Raw genomic sequence first — 17,655 nt, 5'->3', positions numbered from 1 at the left:
ACATCAGGTGGCCAAAGTATTGGAGTTTCAGCTTCAAAATCAATCCTTTCAATGAACATTCAAGACTGATTTCCTTTAAGATGGACTGGTTGGATCTCCTTGCAGTCCAAGGGACCCTCAAGAGTTCTCCAACACCACAGTTCAAGCATCAATTCTTCTGCACTCAGCTTTCTTAATTGTCAAATTCTCACATCAATACTGGTAAAACCATAGCCTTGACTAGATGGACCTTTGTTGGCAAAGTAATGTGTCTGCTTTTTAATATGCTGTCCAGGTTGGTCATAACTTTTTTTCCAAGGAGTAAGCATCTTTTAATTTCATGGCTGCAGTCACCATCTGCAGTGATTTTGGAGCCCCCAAAAATAAAGCCTACCACTACCACTGTCTCTCCATCTATTTGCCATGAATTGATGGGACCGGATATCATGATCTTTGTTTTCTGAATGTTGACCTTTAAGCCAACTGTTTCACTCTCCTCTTTCACTTTCAAGAGGCTCTTTAGTTTTTCTTCATTTTCTGCCATAAGGGTTGTGTCATCTGCATATCTGAGGTTATTGATATTTCTCCCAGCAATCTTGATTCCAGCTTGGATTGTCATCGTATATTAATATTCCCCCCACTTTTTTTTTTTTTGTCCACTGTTAGCTTTATAGTTAAACATTCTGTCAGTACTTACCTTTTCTCACAGACTACAAAGTGCATCTTTGTTTTAACTTTCTGAAATGTTCATGCAGAAATTTATTCCACCATTGTTGATTGTCTTGAGTGAAAAGATTAGTCTAAATTAGTCTTTTGCCATTACGTATAATGGAAATAATAAATACATTTGATTATTTATTGAGAAACCTTATAAAAATAATAAGACATGTTTCCATAGGTCTGACTTTTGTAACTAAAATAATATTTCACCTGTAAAACTCTCATAATTTAAAATTTAAAAAAAATTTAAATGGAAGTCTCTAGTGTTAATAAAATTCTTACAAAAGAAAAATTTCACTTGACTTTGATTTTCTCAAAACTATGGAAATTCAAAAACAAAAAAATTCTGTTTCGTTTGTGAGACCAATTGATTCAAACTCATGGACACTAAAATTTGCTGGTGATTTCAATAAAAATTGTTAAATAATGAAAATATATGGACCAGATTGAAATTAAATATTGTGATTTAATAGACACAGATAATAATATGATTCTTCCATGTATATCTATGCTTCTTTGTGATCAACTTTTGCAGCTGAAGTCCCAAATAATGAAAGAAAATAACTTCAAATGTGGTGTTAAGCTTCCCGTGTGGCTCAGCTAGTAAAGAATCTGCCGGCAATGCAGGAGACCTGGGTTTGATTCCTGGGTTTGGAAGATCCCTTGAAGAAGGGAAAGGCTACCCACCCCAGTGTTCTGGCCTAGAGAATCCATGGACTATACATTCCATGGGTTCACAAAAAGTTGGACATGACTGAGTGACTTTCACTTCACTTCACTTCGCTTCACTTCACTTCACTTCACTTCATGGTGTTACAAGATGATGAAGCAAAGTTTTCAAAAATTTTAAAAGGTAATACTCAGAAAATGACAACCAACTCCAATATTCCTCCCTGGAAAATTCTATGGACAGAAAAGTCTGGGGGACTGTAGTCCACTGGGTCACAAAGATTTGGATACCACTGAGTGACTGAGCACTAGCACTAACCGTGGATTATTACCAAGAAATTCTAGGCTTAGGCCTCTTTTCAGATGAAATCGCAGTTTCTCAAAGTCTGGTAAATCAGTTGCATCTGAATTTTCTAGGCTACCAGTAAAACGCAAACTTTTGAGTTCCACCTCTAATCCATTGAATCTGAATCTCTTGCATTGACACCTGGGAATTTATGTACATAAAATGTTTTATAGGCAATTCTTAGGCACTTCAGGCTCAGTGAATTGCTCCTGCCTCTAAATTGATTTATTCTTGCCTTAAGCTTCAGATCTATTTCATCAAATGTTGCCTTGTAAGGTCAGTTTAGCATCTTTGAGGTAAATGTTGATGGGGATAACTTGCATGATCATTTGAACAAATGTAAATTTAGCCTGGTTCACTTTCAAAAATTCTGTTTCTCTTTTCCCTTCTTTAAAATTATTTTCAATTTTATTTCCTGATAACAAATAATTATTCAATTTAATTTTGATCTTTTCTAAAGAACAACATTGTCAAGCTTGTTTGTACTGTGTTCTATTGAAATTTAAAAGAAAAAAATGAGTCAATATGCCATTGAAATCTAACAGATCTCTGGCACATGTCAGAGTTGCAATATAGAGAGCAGCCAAGATGGCAGAGCAGGACTCTCAGATTACCTCCTCTCATGAGCACTCCAAAATCACAACTGTCTCTAAAACAACTGTTAGGGAACTGTTGACTGAAACTGCCCACTTTAGCCAGGTGAGATAATAACTGCTTGCGTGAGCTGTCTCACAATAGGAAGTTCCATCCAATAAGGAACTCAGTGCTGCTGATGTTGCTGTAGAAAACTAACCAGGAGAATTTGGGAGGAGCCAAAATGAGAGAGGAGATCCCAGCCCATAGTATGAGCCAACCTCCCAGGAATTCTCAGGCTAGAATCCACCTTGGCTGAAAGATGCATGTGAGACAAGAAAGGACCCTGAGTCAGATCAAATGTGAGCACAAGCAAAATGACTGACCAGAGACGACCCTGAAAGCTAATACCATTAACATAAAACCTGAGACTGTGAGCCTTGGCAGAGCAGTTCTCCCTGGTTCCCTTACCCTGCCGCTTTCCACCTGGGTATGCATGCATGCTAAGTCTCTTCAGTCTGTCTGCTTCTTTGTGACCCCATGGACTGTAGCCTACCAGGCTCCTCTGTCTATGAGATTCTCCAGGCAAGAGTACTGCAGTGGATTGTCATTCCCTTCTCCAGTGGATCTTCCCAACCCATTGAACCTGCATATCTTTAGGTTTCCTACATTAGCAGGTGGGTTCTTTACCTCTAGTGCCACCTGGGAAGCCCCTCTACTTGGGGTGTCCCTTCCTGATAAGGTCATTTGCTTTGTCTGAAGATGTGTCTCCTCGGAAATTTCATTTCTGAGTGTTAGACAATAACCCACTTTTGGGCTCTGGAAGGGGTCCCCTTTCTGGTAACACTAACATTGATGGGAAAAAAAAAAAAACAAACTAGAACCTACCAGAAAAGACCTCCCAGAAAAGGAAAGACAATGAGACAGGTAAGAGGAGCAGACTCTTGATACAATCAAATTCTGCAACCCTGGTTGGCTACCCACAAACTGGAGAATAATTATTTTCCAGAGATTCTCCCATGGGAGTGAGAATTATGAGCCTTACATCGGCTTCCTCATCCTGGTATCTGGCACAAGGAAGACAAACCCCCAGAGCATTTGCTTTGAAGACCAGGGGCAGGGGTTAATTGAAGCAGCCCCCATTTGACTGGGGGGAATAGAGACTTCACTCTTTAAAAAAAAAATATTTATTTGGCTGCATCATGCCTTCGTTAAAGTGAATGGGATCTTCATTGCATCATTTGGGATCTTTTGTTGTGGCACCCAGCCTCTCTAGTAGTATCATGTAGGCTTCAGCAGTTGTGGGCTCCAGCTTGTGCAGGCTTGGTAGTTGCTGGGCGTGGGCTTAGTTGCTCCGTGACTCTTGAGATGTTAGTTCCCTCACCTGGGATTGAAACCTCCTCCCCTGCATTGGAAGGTGGATTCTTAACCACCAGGGGAGTCCTGAGACTTCACTCAAAAAAGGCGCACACAAAACCTATGCATGCTGGAACCAAAGGTAAATGTAGTATTTGATGGCAGCCTGATCCAGACCTACCTACTTGTCTGGGAGAGTCTTCTGGGCAGTGGGGGCAGAGGAATGTGCTATTTGTCCTTAGTAGGCAGAGGCCGAATATCCTACTAAATGTTTTATGTTGCAGACAGTGTTCCTGCACAGCAGAGACTTTGTCTAAAATGTCAATTACGCTACTATTGAGAAATCTGGTTTGTGTGTGTGTGTGTGTGTATGTATGTGCTCAGTCAGGTCTGACTAATTGAGATCCCATAGAGTGTAGCCCACCAGGCTCCTCTGTTCATGGGATCTCCTGGCAAGAATACTGGAGTGGGTTGCCATTTGCTTCTCCAAGGATCTTTCCAACCCAGGGGTGGAAACTGTGTCTCCTGTGTTGGCAGGCAGATATATCTATATACATATTGCCACTGTGCTACCTGAGAATCCCAATTTACTCATAGTATAATATCAGTATGATACTAATAAAAACCTACATTGTAATTTTAGACTTGGTGATATACAATACATAGTGCATTGGAAGGTATTCCATAATTGTGCTTAAAAGCATTATTGGAAACAATGGACACTCATAGGACTTTTTTTGCCTTGCCAGAAGAACTTGAAATGATAGGCATATATATATACCCATCACAAGTAAGTGTAACTATTATTGTTATTTTTCTCATGAGAAAAGTGAGACTGGAAGTGTTTTCTGATTTGATGATGTCACAAAGTGATAACAGTTGACCCTTGGCAACTCAGGGATTGGGGTGCTGACTGCCTGCATGGTGGAAAATCCCTCTATAACTTTATAGTCAGTCCTCTATATAAATGGATTCAACCAACTATGGATCCTGTAGTACTACTGAAGTATATATTGACAAAAATCTTTATATAAGTGGACTCATGCAGTTCAAACCCATGTTCAGGGGTCAACTGTAAATGTTTGATCCAAGATTGACTTTTAAAACCTTTACAAGTGGTGAAATAGCTAATATTTATAGATAATTAGCCCACTGTATCAAAAGTGATGGTATTAGCATTGTTTTCTTAAATCAGAATTTATGTTGTTTCCCTAAGTATTTTTAGTGCTACAGCTTAGATCTTGAACTAAATTATCCTCTTAGGTTTTAACCACTGAGATGAATCCAAAATATTCTTTACTATTGGCTTTTTAAGTGATGTAAATGAAACCAGCTGTTGAATATATTTGTGTGTGTATATGTATATGAATATATATATACATATTCATTTCTAGACATAACATTTTTGTGTGTATGTATGTATAGATAGATAAAGAGTTGAGTGAGTATAAACTTTTTCCCATATTTTTTCTCATTTCAGAATGTCTGATTTTTCACAGGAATATTAACCACATTCATCTCTAACACATAAATTCAGTCTGTAAAAAGGCATGAGTCATTCTAAGTACATTTATTTGTTTAATTTTAAAAAAAATTTTAAATTCTGAAATTTCAATATATTCCACTTCAGTGCCCAGTCCTTTGTTCTATAAACAAAACAAGGACTTGAGTGATCACATTCTCAGCAGATGCAGAGTGAAATTATAGTGAGAAAAGTTACTCTAAACAAGAATTAGGTGTTGTACCAACCTTCTGTTAAAACAGTCCTCATTTTAATATTCATAACTCCTATGAATGTTTGCAGTATCAAAGGATTTAAAATCATAAGCCATTGCCAAAATAAAGAATTCCACTTTAAAATAACACATGAAATTATGATTATTTCTATAATTTTAAAACCATTGATTTTAAAGATCAAACTTCATATAAAATACAATTGAATTATTAAGATTTTTAAAAGCCATAGAATTACAGTTTAAAAGTTTTTATGGGCCTTTAGTTTCCTGTATTCTCAATGTGTTTGGACACAGGAAATTAGGGGAGTAGGAAATGTGTGTATTAAAAATCAAAATCATAAATAGCTAATTTCCTTTTAAACAAGGTTCTTATAACCACCTATTTTTAATGTTTTTAACAATTAAAATATTCTTCACAATTAAAATAAAATGATCAATAATTTTCCCTTAATTGAAAGTTAAAATCTGACATGTGACACATATGCACAGTTTTGAAAAATAGAATATATCAGATTGAAGAAAAGCAGACCAAAAGTAGATTATTCCATGAAATCTGTGAAACTTTATAAGATTTTAAAACATTGTGCTAAATTTTGCACATGGTATTATTTGACACATGTTTCCCTTGAAGTAAAAGCTATTTCAAAATTATGAGAATTACTTTTTTTTACATTTACAAAGAAGATCACATTGGAAACTATAAAAATCTCATCAATAAGCAAGTTTCTATGTCTAATTCATTTTTGCTATCCTATATTCCTTTGCTTTATCTAGGACACCATATAAGTCATGATAAAATGAATATTCAGAACTGGAAAAATGTGAAAACTTGTGATCCAAAATTTGTAAGATAATAGGAAGATCAACTATTAATACAATGGCATCATCATCTCAGATACTGTATCTAGAACAAAAGTTGTTAGCTGAAGAAAATAAAGAAAACTTTTGGCTAAGGGAATAGTTCTGTGTGGAACATACCATTTTTAAACTGTTTTTAAATAATATGTGGTATGTTCAGTTTTTTAGTGACCACTTCATTAATTTAATGCACACTGTATAGTAAATTAAAAATTTAGAAATATAAAACTAAAATGCTAACCTTGGAAGTTAGCTAAAGTGAGTTCTTAAAATTCAGGAAATTAGCAGTTTGAAAAATGAGCTGCTCTTTTGTCTCCAAGCCAGACTTTAGCAATACGTGAACCGTGAACTTCCTGATGTTCAAGCTGGTTTTAGAAAAGGCAGAGGAACCAGAGATCAAATTGCCAACATCTGCTGGATCATGGAAAAAGCAAGAGAGTTCCAGAAAAGCATCTATTTCTGCTTTATTGACTATGCCAAAGCCTTTGATTGTGTGGATCACAATAAACTGTGGAAAATTCTGAAAGAGATGGGAATACCAGACCACCTGACCTGCCTCTTGAGTAATCCGTATGCAGGTCAGGAAGCAACAGTTAGAATTGGGACATGGAACAACAGACTGGTTCCAAATAGGAAAAGGAGTAAGTCAAGGCTGTATATTGTCACCCAGCTTATTTAACTTATATGCAGAGTACATCTTGAGAAATGCTGGACTGGAAGAAACACAAGCTGGAATCAAGATTGCCGGGAGAAACATCAATAACCTCAGATATGCGGATGACACCACCCTTATGGCAGAAAGTGAAGAGGAACTAAAAAGCCTCTTGATGAAAGTGAAAGAGGAGAGTGAAAAAGTTGGCTTAAAGCTCAGCATTCAGAAAATGAAGATCATGGCATCCGGTCCCATCACTTCATGGGAAATAGATGGGGAAACAGTGGAAACAGTGTCTGACTTTATTTAGGGGGGCTCCAAAATCACTGCAGATTGTGACTGCAGCCATGAAATTAAAAGATGCTTACTCCTTGGAAGAAAAGCTATGACCAATCTAGATAGCATATTCAAAAGCAGAGACATTACATTGCTGACTAACATCCATCTAGTCAAGGCTATGGTTTTTCCAGTAGTCATGTATGGATGTGAGAATCGGACTGTGAAGAAGGCTGAGAGCTGAAGAATTAATGCTTTTGAACTATGGTGTTGGAGAAGATTCTTGAGAGTCCCTTGGACTGCAAGGAGATCCAACCAGTCCATTCTGAAGGAGAACAACCCTGTAATTCCTTTGGAAGGAATGATGCTAAAGCTGAAACTCCAATACTTTGGCCACCTCATGCGAAGAGTTGACTCATTGGAAAAGACTCTGATGCTGGGAGGGATTGGGGGCAGGAGGAGAAGGGGACAACAGAGGATGAGATGGCTGGATGGCATCACTGACTCGATGGACGTGAGTCTGAGTGAACTCCAGGAGTTGGTGATGGACAGGGAGGCCTGGCATGCTGCGATTCATGGGGTCGCAAAGAGTCGGACAGGACTGAGCGACTGAACTGAACTGATCCTGTAATATTGAAGGGTCTAATTGCCATTGGAAAGATTATTTTAAAAGAATTTAAAGTCTTATTTTCACAAGATGCTTCTCTAGAACCATAACAAATTCACTTTTTCAATAAAATATAAATGCATATATGTTTGCTTCAATAACTTTTTTTAAAAAACATATATGATCTAGTGAATTGTTGACTAATCTGGGCAACTGCACCTATATAACCCTATGAACAAAAATATTTAAAGTTAAATTTTTGGAGAACAGACTTACTGAATTTCTAAATAAAGAAAGGTTTTCAGAAACACTGACTTTGGGTATTGAGCCTCCATATATTAGCAATAACAAAATTTAATTCAGTTAGTACAGTGCTCTATTTTTTTCTAGATATATTACTAAACAAAATACCTTCTATGTTTACATAGAGTAGTAGCTAAAATATATTTACCAAAATTTTTATATTATAATTTTTATTTTATTACCAATTTACTTGAAATCAATAAAAGTTTTGGAAAGTAAAGAGTTGCTTTTGTTGGTAAATCTATTGGTATCCTAAAAATGGAATCAATATTCCCTCGGTGCTAAGTAAATTGTAGAACCGGAAAGAAGCAGTGTGGTTTCTTAAAGTTAATGGCTAAGTGATAAAAGCTGTTTAAGTTTAATCACTTTACTTACATAGCCATTGATTTTCTTTACCACCTGTATCCAGTATGTCACACTTCACAGCCATTCTCCATCACTACCCAACCAGAATTCAAGTATAGGTCCAAGAGTAGGGAGAAAAATGTTTCCACCAAGTTCACCTTACAGACTCAGGGATGCCTGGATTAGCATCCTAGCTCTGCCATGTGCTAACTTTGTGATCTTGGCCAGTTTTTTAAGCTTCCCATGCCTTGGGTTTCTCATTTATATAATAAGAATAGCATTGTTCCTAGCTTATGAGATGATTGAAAGAAATAAATGAGATTATGAATATAGACCAATTTGCACTCAAGAAAAATTCACCTTTAGTATGGATTAACTATACAAGTGAGGAAGGTCCAGTGAGAAATGACCAGTCTTGTGTGATCAGTCAGACTTGAGCTCTCCTGACTCAGGTAAGTAATTCCTGGAGAGAGAGTATTTTCTACTTCATAGAGGGTATGAAAGTTTATCCTGCTAGAAAAAAAATGTCTGAAACTTGTAAATAAGGCCATAAAATATGGGTGACATATCATACAGGGGAAGAGGTCACACAAAGATTATCTAGGGCCTCATTGTTAAATAAGATAGCAGGAGCCACATGTGGCTATTGTGCACTTGAATCATGAAGTGTCAATTAAAATGTACTGTTAAAAAAACAAAACTGGTTCCTAAGATAGTGGTAAAAAAATTCAAAATATTTTTTTCACATTGATTAGATGTTGGAAATGGCAACATTTTGGATATATTCGGTTAAATAAACTATGTTACTGAAATTAATTTCATCTCTTTATGTTTAATAAGTCCACTAAAAATAAAAATTATGTGTAGCTTAAATTATATTTCTATATATAATAGACTGTGCCAGTCTAGGGGTAAGGACATGCCATTAGTTATCATTGATTAAAGATTCTATGCTTTTGAAGTTATTTGCTAACTTCTACATATTTGTCTAATAAAGATGCATATAACCTTAATGATACAAGATATCACCATGTAGACATTAAATTGTTTCATATCTAACTCAGAAATTATATTCTAACATTTCTTTGATGCCTGTGTATCCTCGATTCTCAGATGCTTTTTGAACCAGTCATGACATCTTACTGATTTCCTCATTAATTAATGGGTTTAAAAAAATCTTATATTTGCTTAAAAGTCATAAATTTACCTTTGATAATCAAACTTTACAAAAAAGAGAAAGCTGAAATTGTTTAAGTCAGAAATGAAAAGCGCTTTGACCCTGTACAATATAGGAGAGTATTTTACAGACCTGTGTTACTAACAAGGTTCTGGTGTATGCTACTTAATCTTGTAGGTTGTTTAACTTCACTGAGATGCTAAAAATTTCTCTGTAAGTTGCAATAATGATACTTAAAAGATTGACAATGTACTTTTAAAATATTTTTATATTGAGGTATAGTTGATGTACAATATTATGTAAGTTGCAGGTGTATACCAATGATTCACAATTTTTAAGTTATACTCTATAGTTATTCTAAAATATTTACTATATTCCCTATATCTTCTTTATCTATTTTTCTGTTGATAAACACATAATTTGGTTTCATCTCTTGGCAGTTGTAAATAGTGCTGCTATGAACATTGGCTAGCATGTGTTTTGTTTTTTTTTTTTTTTAAATTAGTGTTTTCATTTGCTTTTGGGCACATATCCAGGTGTGGAATTCTAGATCATATGGTAGTTTTATTTTTAGTCTTTTGAGAAGCCTCCATACTGTTTTCCAGAGTGACTGTGCCAATTTATATTCCCACCAACAGTATACAAGTGTTTCATTATCTCATATCCTTGCCAGCATTTGTCATTTGTGTATTTACTTCTTTCTCCCTCTCTCTCTTTTTTTTGCCATGCCACGTGGCTTGTGAGATCTTAGTTTCTCCGCTACGGGTTGTATCCAGGCCTTCAGCAGTGAAAGTATGGAGTCCTAATCACTGGATTGCTCGGGAATCCTCTAATGTTCTTTTCGATGTTAACCATTCTGACAGGTGTAAAGTGATATCTCTTTATGATTTTAATTTGCAATTCTCAGATAATTAGCAATGTTGAGCAGCTTTTGATCTGCCTGTTGGCCATCTGTATGTCTTCTTGGGAAAAAAAAAAAGTATATTTATGTCATCTGTCCATTTTTTTTCCTTCTTGTTTTTTTTTTTTTTTTTTCCCCTTGATGATGAAGACATTTTTTGGTAAGAGCTGTTTATATATTTTGGATATTATATTATTATATATTTTGGATATTAATCCCATATAGATCATATTATTTGAAAATATTTACTGCCATTCATTAGCTTATTTTTTCATTTTGTCAATGCTTTTCTTTGTTTGTGAAAGCATTTAAATACAATTAGGTCAATTTATCTATTTTTCATTTATTTCCTTTGCTTTCAGAGACAGAACCAGAAAGAATATTGTTATGATTTATGTTAAAATTTATTTTCTCCTAGGAGTTTTATGGTTTCCAGTCTTACATTTTGGGCTTTAATCCATTTTGAGTATATTTTTGTATATGGTGTTAGAGAATGTTCTAATTTCATTCTTTTATATTTAACTGTTCAGTTTTCTCAGCACCACTTATTGAAGAGACCATCTTTTCTCCATTGAATATTATTGCCTTGTTTGTCATAGATTAAGTGATCATGTGGGTTTATTTCTGGACTTTCTGCTCCATCCATTGATCTATGCATCTGTTTTTGTGGCAGTACCACACAATTTTGATTACTATAGCTTTGTAGTATAATCTGAAGTTAGGAATTATGACTCCTCCATCTAGTCATTCTCAAGATTCTTTTTGGCTATTCAAAGTATTTTTTTCTATTATTCCATTAAATATGATAAGATATTTTAAATATTCATCACAATGTATGAAATAAACTTCAGTAAGTGGCATATTTTATTGTTATATATGATTAATATTTTTAAATGAATGAATAAGCCAGTAAAATAGTCTTTTATAAAGTTTATTTTTTATGATAACATGCAGAATAGTTAAGAGAGAGGTATAGGTAGTATTAGGAGAAGGCAATGGCACCCCACTCCAGGACTCTTGCCTGGAAAATCCCATGGATGGAGGAGCCTGGTGGGCTGCAGTCTATTAAGTCGCTAAGTGTTGGACATGACTGAGCTACTTCCCTTTCACTTTTCACTTTCATGCATTGGAGAAGAAAATGGCAACCCACTCCAGTGTTCATGCCTGGAGAATCCTAGGGACAGGGGAGCCTCATGGGCTGGCATCTATGGGGTCGCACAGAGTCGGACACGACTGAAGCGACATAGCAGCAGCAGCAGCAGCATAGGTAGTATTGTGAAAAGTAATTTGTAAAGTATAGGTTGCAGTGAAAGTGAAAGTTGCTCAGTTGTGTCCAACTCGTTGCAACCTGAAGGACTATGCAGTCTATGGAATTCTCCAGGTCAGAATACTGGAGTGGGTAGCCTTTCCCCCCTCCAGGGTATCTCCCCAACCCAGGGATCGAACCCAGGTTTCCCACATTACTGACAGATTCTTTACCAGCTGAGCCACAAAACCTAGCCAATCTGTGACAGAAGTAAAGAGAGAAATGGAAGAATGAGTTCATTAGAAAGAACTAACAACATTTAGAGACACACTAAAAGTAAGCGCTATGAAAGGAAGAGAACACATAAATAATGGTGATGCCTTTTACAGATTTGCGGTGTGAAAAGTAGTCAGCTGAGGAGCATTCCTAAAAAAATTTTTGTTATCTTTGAAGTAGGAAGACATATACTTGATGATTTTTTACAACTTTTAGAAATCTCTGTGAACAAGACAAGTGGGAACTAAGAGCATTTGGGTTTCTTGGAGGTCATTCACAATGGATGTAATTAAGCTATGAATGTGTGACCCGAAAAAGAATGAGTGTGGAGAGATGGGAGAGTGGAGCCTCAGGAATTCAAATGAAAACGTGTCACAAGTGAAATCAAAGAAGAATACACTACAGAAATATTAGGGAGGAGAAATGCAGAATCACTATTTTGGAGTTTTACTTGTCATTCTTTACTAAAATAATATGATTAGTTTCCATTTGCTATCTTTTCTAGAATCTTAAGTATCTAACTTGTATGTTTTATAATTAATTCAGTCTTCCTTAAGTAAAAATAAATGCAGCTAGGTCATAAATTTGAAACTAAACTTCTGAAATGATGAATTGTCTATTAACCACAATAAAAATAGTCAAACTTATTTTGATAGTTTGCCTGGGCTTGAAACTTTTAGCTTTCCTTAAAATGATCCATTTTTCCCTCAGTTTTATTATTAAAAGAAAACAAAATAAATTCACATAAAATATTGATGTCACATTAACACATATTTGAAATCTATCAATTTTTGAGCCTAATATTCATAGTACATTAATATTTCACTGAAGACTGAAAAAAAAATCTACAAAGCTTAAGGTTAAGCATCTTAGTCATTAGAGCTCAAATTTAGCTATTGCTATTAATGCAGATGAATAAGAACTTTCTATTGAAATAGGAGAAATAGGAAAACATTGACATTAATGAAATAGAAATTCTTGAGAAATATTTGATAAAATTATCTCCTCTACATGACTGGCTTTATTTTTAATTGCATCTCATCTTCACTATACTACAAAAAATTAATACCACTTTACTTAACAATAATGTGCATGTATTTCTGTAGATCACATGCCAGAAATTTTGGCTGCTTTCCCTGAACTTTAATTAGAATATTCAAACCCTTCTCAATAAGGAATTAACCTTTAGTTCACTACATTTTGAATTCTTCGAGAGAACATAGGTAATTATGACTTGTAGTAATCTTGGATAAATGTATGGAAATAATGATTGTTATTGAATCAAAATATAATTTAAATAATATAATATTATGCATCATAATAAAAATTCATAATCAAGAATATATAGGTTACAAAATTTTCTTTTGTAAATTATTGATTTAAGTATGATTGTGTTTGTTGAAAGGAAAGTTATGACCAACCTAGACAGCATATTAAAAAGCAGAGACATTATGTCAACAAAAGTCCATCTAGTCAAGGCTATTGTTTTTCCATTAGTTATGCATGGATGTATGAGTTGGACTATAAAGAAAGCTGAACACCGAAGAATTGATGTTTTTGGACTGTGATTTTGGAGAAGACTCTTGAGAGTCCCTTGGACTGCAAGGAGTTTCAACCAGTCCATCCTAAAGGAGATCAGTCCTGGGTGTTCATTAGAACGATTGATGCTGAAGCTGAAACTCCAATATTTTGGCCACCTGATGTGAAGAGCTGACTCATTTGAAAAGACCATGATGCTGGTAAAGATTGAAAGAGAGAGAAGAGGATGACAGAGGATGAGATGGTTGGATGGCATCACCGACTCAATGGACATGGGTTTGGGTAGATTCTGGCAGTTGGTGATGGACAGGGAGGCCTAGCATGCTGAGGTTCATAGGGTCACAAAGAATCAGACACGAGTGAGCAACTATACTGAAACTGGACTGTGTTTGTTATCTCTCTCTCTTTTTCTCGATTTTATACCCCCTTGCTCAGCAGGAACTGAATAATGGATGAATAATACATATCAACTACACTGAGTTTTTGTCTTGAGCCTCTCAATCTAATGTGATCTTTCCCTATTTTCAACTACCACAGTGCTGTATGTTGTCTCCATTGGCCCTATCATATTAATTTATTTTAAACAAATTTACATGCTTCCTTTTAGATATTAATAGTACAAATCATATGTCAGGGACTATAATTTATTCCTTTTTCCTTAGTTTAGAATCTTACACATAGTAGGTATCAATGAGAATTTTTAAAATTAAATTGCTATAAAGTACTGATGAAGAGTAAGAATAGAATTACTCCCCCGAATCCCCATAGCTCCATGTTGGGACATATTTTCCTGGTGGACGATGTATAGTTGGCTGGTAGCACCAGTCTTTCCTCATCTACACAGGTCCTACACCCTAGATTGGCTTTTGCTGGAACACACTGGGAAAGGTAATTTCTACCTTCAACACTTATTTCATAGGCCAGATGTTCTGTCCTGTTAGGGAAAAGGTGAGGAGCATGTTAGGGAAGCAAGCCTCAAAGACTGGTAATAAATACCATGTTCTATCTGAGGGGAGGGACTGTTATTTGGAGCAAATCATGCTCCAACCTGTGGTGATGAAACCAACAGAGCAGTCAATTAGCAATCAGTTGGTGGGGGCAATAGCTTGATACTAATAGAGGCAGACCAATAAGAAGTTTAGATGTGAAATTGGGCAGTAGACCATCAAAGACAACACTGCTAAAATCAGCCATCTAGAAAACCATGTCTGTGCCCTAGACACACACTCTTTCAAGACTAGCCAGAGAGAGAACTTACCAGCTAATAGACCTTGGTGACTAAACATTCCAGTTCCTTGGATTCTTAGTAAGAAACATATGACTCAAAAATTCCACTTTTAGGTACATATGGAATAGACTTGCATATATATGTTCATCCAACCACTTATACATTAATGTTCATAGCAGCAATAGTGATAATAAACCAAAACTTCAAATAAACCAAATGCCCGTTACCTGATAAATTGATAAATAAATCATTATACATTTATCCAATTTAATTATATCATGCAAATAAAAGTAAGGAAGTGCTGATACATGCTACAACATGAATGAATCATTCCACACCTATTAACAGTCATTCTCCATTCAACTCTTCCCTGTCCATGATAATCATTAATCCACTCTCTACCTCCATAGATTTTTCTGTTCTGGACATTTCATATTTGTTAATATGTGGTCTTTTGTGATTGGCTTATTGAATATTTTCAAGATTCATCCATGTTGTAGCAAGCATCAGCACTTCACTATTTTTATTTGCATGATACATATGTGTATACCTATGGCTGATTCATGTTGATTTTAGGCAGAAACCAACACAATACTGTAAAGCAATTATCCTTCAATTAAAAATAAACAAATATAAAGTTTAAAAAATAGGTGTGGAATTTCTTCTCAGGGTGGTAAAATTTTCTTAAATTAATGGTTATAGCTGCACAGCCTTGTGAATATACTAAAAGTCACTGAGTTGAACACTTTAAAAGAATAAGTTATATGGATTTTAACTTAAATGTGAAGGAAGCTGTTAGCAAAAACAAAATTAAAAAGCCTCATAATATTAAGTGAAAAAAGCAAGTCACAAAAGAATATATACTACATAACTCCATTTACATGTGTTCCAGTATAAGCAAATCTATAGACAGAGAGTAAATTAGATGTTGCCTAAGACTACTGATTGCTATGAGTTTTCTTTTTAAACTGATAAAAATGATCTAAAATTGGATATGATGATGGTTGCACAACTCTGTAAATATACTGTCACTGAATATTATACATTAGGTTAGCACATATTATTATATGTATATTTTCTCTCAAAAATTTGTTATATAAAAGAAAGCACTATCTAATGCACTGTTTCTGAATGAGATAGAAACTGTAAAATTAGACAAATTTCTGAAATATTGAAAGTAATTTTCATTTTCTTGCTAAATTAAAAATATTTGTATATCTCTAAATTTTCAAGAATACAGTAGCACTGTCTTAGATAAATCAGAAGAGTCAAACCCTAATTTTGTGTTATTTTAATGGGAAAAATCCTGTATGCAAAAATTAAAATATCTATATATTTCTGATTGACATGGTAATGGGAGAATAAATGATCCAGGTGGATCATTGTGATTCAGAGACTGGTAAAAGTTGTCCCCTTATGTTTTCATAAGGTTGACTAGAAGGTCCCTTGCAAGTGTTTTTAAAGTTTATCATAAGTACAAATTAGCTGAAAAAGTCCATCCCTCTAGGTATATAGCTCTGAAATAGAAAACTGTCAGTAGACATGTTTAATTTTCTTCATAGAAAGAATGATTAAGAGGAGGTTTATCAAAAAAAAAGAAGAGGTTATCAAAATGCTCTATTGCTTACTTCTTTCCTTAATTTCACTATTTTTGCAGAAAAATCACATGATGTCCTTTTAGAAATTAATTACAACTATGGTTATTTTATCAAAATCAGACTGAAAATATTTCATGGCTTCAGTTCAAATCATAAGAAAATCTTCTGTCAAGTTTTGGAATGTTTTCATTATTTTTCTTCCTCACAGTTAAAAACTAAATCCTATTACTTTCGCTAAAGGCTTATGAGACCTAAACTTTTTTTTCTTTTTTCTTTAACAAAAATAAGGGAGAAAGTTCTAGACAGATCTGGTATTGCTGTTGCCTCTAATGGCCATCATTGGCTCTTGAGGCACGTATAAACCCGAGGCTGTAATAAAGTACAGGGAACATTTGAAGAATTGGGACCTTAGAGGCATATATATTTTCTACCATCTCAAAAGTACGTAATTGCTTCTTGAAAGCTACAAGAATATTTGGATACCTAGTTTCTTCCAAAAATATATTTTTTCCTCTTCATGTGAATTACTATACTGAAATATGTTGTCCTCCTGCTGACACTTTCCACTTTGTTTTGTAGCAATTTATGAACAGACTTTACATTTTCTTGCCTACTATATGTACAGAATGCATGTGTGTGTGTGTGTGTGTGTGTGTGTGTGTGTGTATGGGTGTAATACACAACTTGGAGAATTTGGTCCATATGTCAACTTTAATAATAAAATTACAAGGAAAATAAAATATTCACAGTCGATATTTAATGAAATACTGTAACAAAGACTGAATGTCTTATTATGTACTTTAAGCTATTAATAGGGTTAAAATAATATTAGTTTATAAGAACTCTAATAAATAAAATATTTCTAAAAAATCCAAACAAATATGTGATTTACAATTTTATTGGGCTATAAAGAATTCTAAGAGGAAAAATACTCTCTAAGATCATATTAGAGATTAGATCAAATACTCTAAGATCATACTTTTTGGCATAATGTATCAGATAATGAATTTACTTATTCTTTGCATGTTTATATAATGCACATCATGTTGAAATATGTACACTTGTGAAAGCTTTCATGATTATACATAGAGATAATTGTTTATAGTTCCTATAGTAGATTCCTACTTTAAAAAGAATCCTCATGATCATTTATATCTAAACAATAATGATTGAGATGGGGAAAAATCAAGGATAATTTGTGACAACAAATATCCCCAGATGTTCAAAATAGAAGTTGTTAATCTAGTTAGATATTAACTGCCAAGAAATG

Source organism: Budorcas taxicolor, chromosome 1, assembly GCF_023091745.1.
Source record: "Budorcas taxicolor isolate Tak-1 chromosome 1, Takin1.1, whole genome shotgun sequence".
Classification (NCBI taxonomy): domain Eukaryota; kingdom Metazoa; phylum Chordata; class Mammalia; order Artiodactyla; family Bovidae; genus Budorcas; species Budorcas taxicolor.
Note: the sequence above shows the minus strand (reverse complement) of the source record.